Source organism: Colius striatus, chromosome 17 (assembly GCF_028858725.1).
Source record: "Colius striatus isolate bColStr4 chromosome 17, bColStr4.1.hap1, whole genome shotgun sequence".
NCBI classification, from domain to species: Eukaryota; Metazoa; Chordata; class Aves; order Coliiformes; family Coliidae; genus Colius; species Colius striatus.
In genome coordinates, this window is record NC_084775.1 from 8,736,256 (window position 1) to 8,748,447 (window position 12,192).

The 12,192-nt window shown below is 39.8% G+C and overlaps 1 protein-coding gene across 15 annotated transcripts in view; it reads right to left on the reverse strand.

The window, feature by feature from the left end:
• Nucleotides 1-12,192, reverse strand: part of ARVCF (ARVCF delta catenin family member) — a 268,860-nt gene that overhangs the window by 114,097 nt on the left and 142,571 nt on the right. Inside the window, exon 1 of one of the 15 annotated variants that reach the window (XM_062010380.1) lies at nt 9,407-9,427. The exons of the other annotated variants lie outside the window; for them this stretch is intronic. The gene's annotated coding sequence lies outside the window, so the exon portion shown is untranslated. Of the gene's footprint in view, nt 1-9,406; nt 9,428-12,192 lie in introns of those variants that run through there. 15 annotated transcript variants of the gene reach the window in all.

Below are 12,192 nucleotides of genomic sequence, written 5' to 3' on the forward strand. Positions count from 1 at the left end.
AGGCCATTGAAGAGTCAGGCTGGTAAAGTTTATTCTTTGTGTGCAGCAGATTTTGTGAAATGTCCCACAAATGGAACATTGCCTCTGGAACTCATTTACCAGGAATTTCAGCAATGTTCTACACAGATGTTGCATATCACTTCAGGCTCCTACTAAAATGTAAAACGTTGTTGGACTCAAATATGATGGATTAACTCCACAGGACTTTAAACTGCAGAACTCCCATGAACATTGACAGCAATTCCCTCTCATGGCAATGAGAATATACCAGCATTAAACAGTGAGAGGATCAAAGCCAAAAACTCTACAGTCCTCTGAAGTTCAGTGGCATGACACACCTGGTTAGGGGCCTGAAACCTCTCCTCATTTTGTCCTCTTCCCTTTAATCTTTTTTTCTTTCTGTTTCCCTACAACTCAGATGCTTTTTCTAAACTTTCCCAAGTGTTTTTCACACCAAAAGCACTCACTTTCCTCAGCATCCAGTAAATTTTCTTAAATTCTCAAGATCAGCTGCCATTTCTGTAGCAGTTCTAATCTCCTTTGATATTTTCTAACAGCATTCTCTGTCTGCTTCTTTATTGCCTATCCTACCTTCACATATGAGGCCCAACATCCATCTCCTTCAGTACGTGCCTGAAGCACTCAGCCTCCCATTTAGTAACTCTGAAAAGCCAGCTCTTCAACCAATACATCAGCATGAGCTATTTCTTCCTCCCCTTTCACAACAACCTTTTAAAACCATCAAATACAATTCATAGGAGCTCTGCCTCAGAGATTTTATTACCAGCCCCTTTCAATCAAAGGCACTGGGCCAAAATAAACCATCACACTTATTAGTCCTACAACTTACTGTCCATCACAGCCATTCTGAGCATACCCAAGTCTACTTTCCATTGTGTTCCAGGGATTGCTCATTTTAAGAAAGATAACAGGGAACAGCATGCTGAGATGGGACACTTAACTCCATCATTGGCATAATGGAGAGCCTCAGGAACAGAGATGTACAGTCACTAGTGTCACCTAGTTAGTCATCTATAGAGGCAGACAGATACGTTGATCTTTTTTACAAGAAGCTTTAAAACCTCTAAGTCACCAGGTTATTTGTAGTGTCTCAGTTCCAGTTCCACCAAGCCCAACTTCAACTTTTGCCCAGGTTGCTCTATTAATAGTAGCTTTTTTCCTCCTAGGAACCATCAACACAATCATCTGTTTGGTTCTTTACTATGGGCTAACAATAAATTAAGGCAAAAAGCAAACAACAAAGGAAACAACAACCCAGCTTAGGAAAGTTCCTACCTTTTTAGTTGGCAAAGAAGTGAACACTGTAACTTCAAAGGTAGATCAAGTATTTCAGAAACACTCCCTTGTCCCACATTTCTTACTCCTACATAATAAGAAATGCCTTTTCCATGGGATTAAAGCTTGTAGTTCAATCACAACACTACTATCAACTTCACAAATATTTTCTCCTCATCCACGTGCTTTCAAAAAAAAAAAAAGTCTTCTCAGAAAATAAACAGTTCTTCTCTTCTGGTCTCCAAATTGAAGCCAGCTCTACATCCATAGGACAAATCTCAAACCCTATTTCTTTACATTGACATGAAAAGCATGGCTGTTATAACAAGTACAAAGCCTAAAGAATTGTTCCAATCATGTGAACATGAGTCGTGCTTAGATGAATAGCTGAAAGACATGGCATCACTGTAGATTTTCTAGTCTTTCCACACTTCTTTTATGAAGTCTCTTCTGTTCTTTTTGTAACTGACCAGCTCATTGCTCCCTTTACTTTATAGGGAACCTTCATAGAATGGTAGGGTTGGAAGGGACCTTCCAGAGTAAACTTTTTTCTTTTTTACAACCTTGCTGCTGATTTCTTTGTTAATTAATCAATAGATGTGGCTCCCTATAAGCAATCATTCCACATTACTCTGCAGCTCACCATGGCACTGGTCCTGCCATCTGTTGTGCTGGTGAGGCTGGCTTGTGCAACAGGATCTGCTGGCAGGCTGCAAGGCAGCCAGCCAAATAGCTGCTGGCCTAACAACATCATCATCCTTCTCTGTTAAAAATACCATATCCTTCCCCCACAAAAGAGGAGCAACTGTTCTCCAACTGAGCCACCCAAATCACCTTAGCATGAAGATGGATTTCAAGCTTTGAAAGATGTTTTTACCTTTGAAGGATGTCAGTGATTACATGCAGAAACCCACCCAAATGCTTCCCTGTGCAAAGCCAAGCACAGAAAAGCAAGCAATCTGACAGATTATCAGGGCAATACCAACTTTCTGCAGAAGAGAGTCATTTTGTTGGTCAAGTGTGGTTTTACAAGCTATTTACACAGTTCTTGAATGATACTCGTATGACTTCCTTGATTTGATGCAGATGAAATAAGTCACTAGGTAGCTCTAGTTTTACTGGTTTGATTTCTCCCAAGCTTAAAATTTTGCCTTCTACTTCACTAGGCAACACTTTCAAAGGCACTTAAGTTCTGCTGACTCCTAGTATTTCTCCTAGATGCAGATGCACATATAGAAAGAATACAATTCTTTACAGTACAAAGGTATTATTTGGCTTGTAATAAGTAAACAGAAAACCTTGCAGTAAGAGATTTTGTCTCCTATGCACAGGAAAGTGTGAACAGGGCAACCACAGTCTCAGGAGGTGCCAAAAAAAATAAATAGGACAGTGTTTTGGAACCAGCTCTCACAACAGCAGCCCATGAGTGACTTGTGTGCACAAGCAAACATGTACATGGCTGGTACCCACTACTAGCATGAGTGCCTTGTGCTTCAGCCAGCTTCTATAGGAACACATTCCACAGCAAACCACTTCCTGAAACATGTCATAATCTTTTGATGCTCTTAACCCCATAGGAGCTGGATTCCTCAATACGGTAATGCAAAAACAGTCTAGAGAACAATTACCTTGACATGTCTGCATCAAGATCAGTTTGAAAGTCCTACATCTTCTATGTTTTGTCCTATAGCAAGACAAAGTATTTTTTAAGGGCAAGGGCAGTATTTCAGCCCTAGAGTAAGACTTCAAGTGAAAAAGAAATATGTTTTTCTGTTTCTAAATTTAAAATGGCATTTAGGGATTTCTTTTCAAAACAGACAGTTGAGACCAATTCTGTTCTCTACTTCAGAGGCCTTTAAAGGATGTTTTGTAATTTCAAGCCAAAGCATACTAGTCTGTCATGGGGAGGGAAGAAGAATGAAAGGGGAAAACAGTTTCATTTCCCCTGCTCATCTGAACGCACATAAAGTGAGCCTTTCAATAACCTCATAAAGTGTGCAAGGCAGACAGAAAATAATTTAGGATGCATTTAGAATTTATTGACTTGGCCTGGTCACACATTTGATAACGTATCTGGCTGGTGGTGCGACAAGTGGGGAAAATAAAATTAAAGCTGATCTGTGGAAACTGGCAGACTTACTTTTATAAGGGAGCTTAAACCCAAGACAAAACAAAACATATGACTTTTTTGGAAAATACACTCTTAAACACCTCTAAATTAGCCATAGTTCTTCTAAAAGAGTTTCTTGAGTACTCTAAAGCACCCCTCATGGTAGACAAGATTGAGCACTTCAAGGCTAGTCACTTGCCCTCTCCTCCTACAGTTCAACACAGCCATTTACAGAAGCAGCTTAGTTTCAGAACTGCTAACTGAAAGAAGCCTAGTATTTTATATTCTTCCTCTGTTTAGCTTGATTCTGCTTTATTATGTCCCCTTTGAACAACATTCCAGTATTTTCTCTGAGGCTGAGGAGGACAAGGGTAATTTATCGAGAAAGGCAGGTGCGGTTATAGCCAAGAAGAGCCTGCAAAGCATGGAGGCAAGATCTCTGGCTTTCCATTATGCAATAATTCATCCTTTCTCTAGACCTTCCCCATCACACAAACAGGATGGTGGCAACTTTGGACTTCTGCAATGATGGCTTTGCACAGCAAGAGATCATGTCGCTAACTGCCACTGAAGAGTTACCTGCATCTTCTACAGAAGCCCAGGATTTGCTCAAACTACTTGTAATTCTGATGGTTCTATAGAAGCGCTTCAAAACCAAAAACTCAAGGTCTCAGTAAAGAAAGAGCAAAAAGCATATTAAGAGAAATGAGATCCTTTGTGCTTTTTAAACTCAACTTCTCTTCTGCACCTGGGTCATTTTTAAAGCCCCATGTTGCCAACACTGTGTACCAACCAGCACACACAAGCATATCCCAACCTGGAGGCAAGATAAGGGTACAAAAAAAGCCAAACATGCTGTTCAGTCTCTAGCTTAAGACTGGAGCAAGTCATCTGAATTTGATTGTGTTTCAAGAGAAACAAACTTTTAAATTTTCGAGAAGGGGCTGGGGAAGAAGCTTCATGTTGCAATGGGACATTTTTTGCCTTACAGATAGAGAGAAAGCAATCCAACCACTTAAAAAAGACCCACACACAAAAAAGGCACCTGAAAAACAAAACACAACACCACCACCAAACCACACAGTAGAAAACAAAACCAGCCAAAATCTCTTGAAAATGATCAAGCGTTTGGGCTGCTTCAAAAGGTACAAAATTTGGGTAAAAACCAGTCACCATCTCAGCACTGACAACAGAACAACAAAGCCTGCTCCTGGTTCAGTGCTGAAAGGTACCAGCTTTAGCGGCCTGTCCCCAGAGGATTATGTCTGTACCCTCCTATTCAATGCTGTTTAACACACCACAGCACACATTTTAGCTGCTAATTCAACTCTCCAGTCAAAACAGGCAAGAGAAGCAGATAGATTGTTTCTCCTCAGACACTGATTTTAAACCTATGATCATTTATTTATACACAGCAGTGCTCACACATTCATCCCCAGCAGCTTCTGAAACAAAGCTCTGTAACCTAATATGATTAGCATCAGCCTGGATACATGGCTTGAAGTATACTCCATTTTTTTCTAGAAAAAAACCTACAAAAACAGGCAAGCAACAAACTACAAAGGAGATGATTTTCAAGGCATGTAGCAAGTCTTTCCTACTGATCACTATGCCAGTTTTTCAACTGAGCCATGACTGAAAAGTCAATTTAATAAATGCCTCTCTTTTCAACAGGCAGGACAACACCAGGCACTAAGAAACACTGCAGCTCAGCAGAAAGATAATGCAGTGATCATTGGGGGGGTGTAATAGAGGGATTATTTTACAATTACAGCAACAATGAAGAAGCAATTTATACAGTAACACAATGATGTACTGGCAAGCGCCTGTCCAAAGGGATTAAATAAAAGTCTGACACAGACTATAGACAGAAGAATGTCTTTAGGAAAAGGTTTATGAACTTCCCTAGACAGCCATATTTCTGTGCAATGTCCCTTAAAGACAGCATTTTGCATTTAGATCTATTTTAGATAACGGAGGCACAATGCACAAGTAAGAAATAAAGGGCACTTAGAGAACTGCTATTTATTTAAAGAAAAGCAAAAGCAGATATAAGGAGGACAGGTCACTTTTCATTGTTACAGAAGGCGTACTTCAGCAGCCCTCAAAATGCTTTGTTTCTTGGGCTAAAAACGGTCACGGAATCCCAGAAGGGACATTAGCAGTTCTTGGGAAGTTCCTGCTGTAGCAGTGGCTTTGACAGAATATCTTCATATACCCTGCTAATGGTTTCTAAGAAGCAATCAGGAAAGAAGACAGCTATAGCCAGAACACTGTGTGAATGGAGAGAATGGTCCACAACATCCCTGGTGTTCTCTGAAAGAGATCTGCTCAATAGAAACAACTTGTAAGAGTAACTTGCAGGTATATCAGGCTCCCTTCCAGAGCAGGGAAAAATCCAGCTGAGAAGGGGAAAAAAAATGTGTTTCAGAAGAGAAATTCTGGTAGTTCAAAGGAAGGGCAGATGAACAATTTTACAAACCACAGAGCTTTTAACTCTGGTTGATTTATTAAATGGGTCGTCCTCTTTACTATCACTTCAGGCAACAGCTGAATTATTCAATGAGCTCCAGTTGACTATGTTGTTTCTAAAACACTTGGGCCACCTCTGGGGGAGGAAGACGGAAGGCAAAAGGGAATAAAAACATGTTTAAAAGTTAAAGAACTTAACAGAGGTGGGTCCTATCCATTTACAAGAAGTCTCAGAAGCAGGGAGAGGGGAAATATTTCTGTGAGCCTTCTGCAACAGAAAGATTGTACCACAAAAGCACTGCCATGCACTGGGGATGTACAGCTCAGCTTTAAAAGCCAGCAAAATGAAGACAGCCTTGTCTCTCTAATATTAGTACAAGGACAATAATTCTTCTGCTGCTCCAACAAAATAGAATACATGGCTTCAACCTTAGGGATATTAAGAATATGTTTCCATGTATTTGGAAATAACACATGGTTTTCCTGCAGAAGTTCCCCATCTCTAAGAGAACTGTCAAAATAATTTCTCTTACAGTCCAGTGGAGTGAAAAAGCTGTTTTCAAACAGTCCTTTGGAGCTTAGAAAATGCAGCACTTCTTTGCCAGCCCAAACCAGAGTTACTCTAACTGGACAACCAGAATTAAGCCAGTATCTTAAGTGAAGTAAATACTAAACCATTAGGCTAATAAAAAATATAATTCCCCTGAATATGTGATCTTTGATGGATCACCACTTCCAAGGCTCAACTTCAGTGTTTCAGAGGCATTTGATGAAAACACTGTGTGATGCTCATGTGATCAGTGGCTAGTTTCCAGATTTCAGCAGTAGCAGAAGTGGTTGGTCATGAAGTAGCAGAACCAGTACTGCAAAACTCTTCCTGACCTAGCAAAGAACAGGCATTCACTCCAGAAAAAGGAAGCCTGCTAGAAGAAATCAGAGTTGGTATCAGGAAAACACAGGAATCTATCATCATCTCAAGACAAAACTAAATTAAGCCATACATTAAAAAAAATTAACACAACCAGAAACGTGAAGGGCCTGGGAGCAACTCACTGAACTTCAACAACACAGAGATCTTCATTACACTAAAAATCCAAACCAATGAGCAACAAAAATCCATTGCTAATTTACTCCCTTATGACATATTTTACTACTGCTCCCAAAGAGCATTTCCCTTGCAAACTAGATACATAGACCTTCAAAATAAAACTCAAGTTATTTATGGCTTCTTTCCTCTTTAAAAGATTACAATAAATTTATAGGCACATAATCTATAAAGACAGAATCAGAGCATTCTGACCTGAGTAAATTATTGGATTCCACAAACCAACTAATTCTCAAACAAAGATTAAAACCGAAATGCAGCACTGACAGGTAATAAACTGTCCTTTACATAGATTTCATGTAATCTGTGAGAAATTACTACACCCAAAGATCCTTCCAGACTTCTCCCAGTTCTCAACATTACTGCCCCTGGAACGGTCATTTATAATCTACTCAAAGTGATCCCAAAGAGGTATAAATGCTACAGCTGACTACAGAAATACTGATACCTACCTTTCTGAGATGTAAACAGATAAGGTAATAGCAAACTCTGCTCAAAGACAGACAAGGTTCAGACGTTTGTCACTTAACTTCTCTGGCCTGAGAAATTTCAGCCCAGAAATTGGAAGGCTGCATAAGGTCTTGACAGCAGGACTGGGTTGTTGGTTGTCTTTTTTTACTTACAGAAATGATGTGACAAAAGAATGCTAAGGTGTCTAAATAGTTGATAATCTTGATGAATGAGAAAGCTTCATAGCCTCTTCTTAAAGTCTCTCAGTCTTTCTGGGAATCAGGACTACATCTTTAAATGACTCAGATGCTCAGTTTAAGACTAAAGTCTGCCAATAACTATAAGGTTGGACAAAGATATCTAAAAGTCAATGAAGGAAGCAAACGTCTCAAGAGCATGTAAAAATGTCAGCAAAATGAAGGGGTCCAGACCTCAAACTTGGACCCTATAATCTACTAGTCCTACCAAGTAGCAGACAATTGAATTAGCAGGTTATTAAATTACCTCTCTCTGCCCTGAAGTGAGATGGAGAAGTAATAGCTTATACTCACTGGGTTTCTCTCTCCCATGAAGAAGTCTCGTTCCTTTCAATTTCTGTCTCGAATCACAACACTCCATCTCAACTGTTGTATTGTCTCAGGAACCTCATTTGCTTTTTCTCTGATATATCCTACAGTTTTTTTTATTTCAAAACTGGCAAGAGAATTTTCCAGGATTTTTTTTTCATCTTTTTTTCCTCTCTTGATCTTATTAAAAGTTTTTCCTAGCTTTTTCTTCGTAGCCAATTCTTTCCTACAGATGACGTCTGTTCACCCCAGCAAATCCAGCCTCTCTCATTACTTCAGAAGTAGCATTGATGCAGGAATTTTAGAAATGTGGGTTTAGTTTGTGCATGCTCATTAGGAAAACTATTAATGCAGTGCAAGAATTACTCATTACAAACATTTCAAAAGGATACTTTAACAGGTTTTTTTGTGAGAGACGTTCAAGTTTGTGAATCACCTATGTAAAACAATCAAATCTGCCATCTCTCTTTTTCTTTTTTTAAAACTAAGAACATAGTCTTTTTGTTGTATTCCAGTAAAGCTGCTTCATTGTAACCATGCACACTGCACAATGCCAATTTTCAACCTCTACTGTCATTGGGAAATTCTCACTCGAGTAACTTCCATTCAGACCTAGCCAAGAGCATTAGAATGGCTGACATGCCTTTACCCATAAACAAGCACCCTAACCAATCCATTGCAAATAATAATCAATGAAGTTTATTATACAGACCTCAAATTCAATACTGGGGACACATCTTTGAAATAATCTAGAATACCATCACTGGGAGAAAGATATTCTCCAAAGGCATCTTTTTTTAAGGTTACTCTTGCATTTTTTTTTAAAAAGACAAAAAATATTACAGAAATTATACAATAGACAGGAAGGGAGTTTACAGAAAGTAAATAATGCATTGTGTTCACACGTTGAAAGCATTGGGTAACCACTTCTCTATCCTACCCTCCCACACTTTAAGAGCAGCACTTCCAGTTAACAAATGTACATTTGAAGAGATTCTTGGGTGAGTAATGGTTGTCTTCTTGGTATGACCACTGTCCTGGCATGCTGAGCAGGAAAATTAATAGGATGAGGTGCAAATTTGATAGTTAGCAGTTCGGACACCTAATGTTGCCTAAACTTGCATACGTTTTTTACTTTCATTTTTTGGAACCTCATATATATAGACAAGAGCAATGCAAGTCTGAGATGTAGCAATCCAGTGAGTTTACTGCAAGTTAAGAAGAGTCATGGTAGATTTATTTTAATTGAAACTCTCTTTTCTCCAACTTTCAGAAGCATCATAACATCACACAACCTTGACAGAACTCCCCCAAAAGATGTTCTGCATTAATCAAACTACACAGCACTAGCTCTTTCATAAGAGGTTTTAAATGGGTTTTCAGTAACAAAAGCATTGAGGTAAGAACCTGCTCAAGATGAGTAATCTCTCTGTCCATATCCTCTCTCCAGACCAGTTCTCTCCATGAGTCATAGGTGGCGAAATTTTCTCCTCACAGTCAAAAGAAGGCTGAGATCCATGAAAGACCTTGACAAGAGAAGTAATTGCTTCAGGGAGAAGTTGCTTCTTATCAGTCCGGGAACAGAGGAAGTCGCCTGCAAAAGCTCCCTGACAACCAAAGGAGAACATTCAGGACCCACTTGCAGTTTTAGCTCATGTATCTAAAATTTTTACAGCATTCACACTCCTGCCTACTCTTGCAAACTCTGCCTTTCAGGTAACCAAGGACTCCAAGTTGCCCAGGGGACCTAACACAGCATATCTGACTGCACTAACACAGCTACATCCCTTAGCACTCTGATGCATGCCTACTACCAAACACACTAGAAAAATGGAGAAGATTCCAATGAGATCTTTCAAACAGAAAACCAGAACAACAGGCACCATCTCCAACAGTCTTAACACATTGCACAGGAACCATTCATGACAGCAATCTCCCTGGTCCTCATCAGCATTCAGGGGATAAAACAATAGCTCACAAAGAAGGTTTGTTGTTGAAGAGTTTGATTCAAGACGGTGCAGCACCTGCAGCCTTCCTGGGGAGGGAAACTTCCTTTTAAAGGTCTGCCTAACTTTCAGCTTTTGAGTGAGTCACCTTTCTTGACTTCTCACTAAGCCTCCAGTCTTTGATGATTACCAAGGTAATCATTAGCAGTAAACAAGATTCATCCTCTCCTTACTTCAATAAGGAATCATGAAGCTCATGTCCAGGGAGGAAGACAAGGGTAGCCAGGAACAGTGATCAGATGAGACTGGCCAAAGACACAGCAATGCTCACAAGCAAGGCCTTATACCCAGCTTGTACAAAGGCAACATGGGGAAGAAACAGAATCCTAAGGGATCAACAGATGAAGGAGGAACAGAATAAGAACAGCCAAAAACAGAGGAAGAGGAATTCTGAGGGGAGTGAAGGAAATCTGATGGTGATGAGAGGATAAGTGGAAATTTTTTTGTTTGACCTGCCAGGGAAAAATGGATTTGGAGAAGATAAGTAGGAGATCTTGTACAGAAACACCACATTTATGTACAAATTTGTCTCATCAATCTTTTTACTACCCAGCAGAAACAGGTCAGACATTCTGTATATGTGCAAAACCTCCTTACAGCTGTACTTTGTGGGCAGTGTTTACAACATATGTTTCCCTTGCCACATCTCTGACCACCTAGTGAATACACAGGTATATGCAGCATCTGGAAGCATCACTGTTGCTGGCAACACAGACACGACAAAAAGCCCAATTTTCAGCCCTAGAACCACGTGTGCTTTCTGGCACTTTGCCTGCTTTCATCCAAGCCCATGTAGGGCAGGTATTACTTTTCCAAAATGTTCAGAGACATTTTAACCTGCCCAAGGACAGTCCACTTACCTCCCTACAGAGGACAGAAATAAATCATTATAAAGAAAGAACAAGAAACTCCTGTAGCTCCCCTTTTCCTCTGTGTTCTCCGTGAGAAAGATGCTCAGCCAAAGAGATTCCAACAGAAGCTGATACCTTGGGCCTTCAGACATAACAGGAAAAGAGAATGAGCAGGCGCACACTTCTGGTGTAGATCCCTGAATGGGGCAACACATTACAGGATCCCCAAATACACATTCTCTCTTTATACTGCCACTTTGTTATAGAAGAAATCCAGAACATTATCTAGGAATCAAACTGACAGATTTAGTCCTTGTATCATCTCAGATTTTGCACATAGAAGTCTTAAAAATCATGTTACTCGCTGGGTAAGAGAACAATTTTTGGTTATTCCAAACTTCAGAGAATAACTTTTTCCTGATATTCTCTTCTGATATAGTCAACACACACAGAGGATGCCAAATTAGTTCCCCACACCACAGCAGCACTCCCCATGACAAGAACCAGTTCTTCAGCCTGATGACGAGCTCTCAGAACTTATACTGAGTCTCAGTAGCAAGAGGAGCTCTACCCTTAAGTATGTGTGGACTTTTTTACCCATTTTTTCAATTTAATACAAACAAGGCACATAACATGTAAGGTGGAGAAAGGAAGAACAAATCATACAGCCTAGGATCCTTCTTTCAGATTCCTTCTCTAGAAAAATAAATAAAACAAGGGAGCTTTATGGCACAGGAGATTTTAGTGTTCTTTGTAGGCTTTCCAAATGTAAGAAATAAAAACAGAGACATTAATCTGGGCGGTAACAATGCCAATGACCACATTCCAAAAGCCATGGAGCAGTTAAGGTACCTCACTGCTACATCAACATCAGGCTATATCCTCCTCATTACAGATGAGAAATATGGGAGCTGGAATTATTAAAAACCACTGGAATGGAAATCTCACATCAATTCCAGGAAAAAGAAAAAAATTCTTAACACTTCTCCACTTGATCAGCATCTGTCACATTTAAAGGAAGACAAAAAACAAACCAAAACCCTTTCCATTCCCTTAAAGCCTGGAAGTTTCACAGAAAGCATTTCTCCAGCAATGATCCTCTTACACTTGGCTAACTGGTTCACTGCCATTTCAAATGCCTCTGGAACATCAGCAGGATCCACATACCACAATTAAAAGCTGGCATGTACTCAGCCACATTGCTGAACTACCAAATGTTCGTCCTCCAATTACTGTACAACTTCCACAAAAATGCCCCTCCAGCACTGCATTCTCCAATTGGCAATAGTTTTTGAAGTTGCACTTTCTGATTCAGTGAAGTTTCTCAAGACATAGT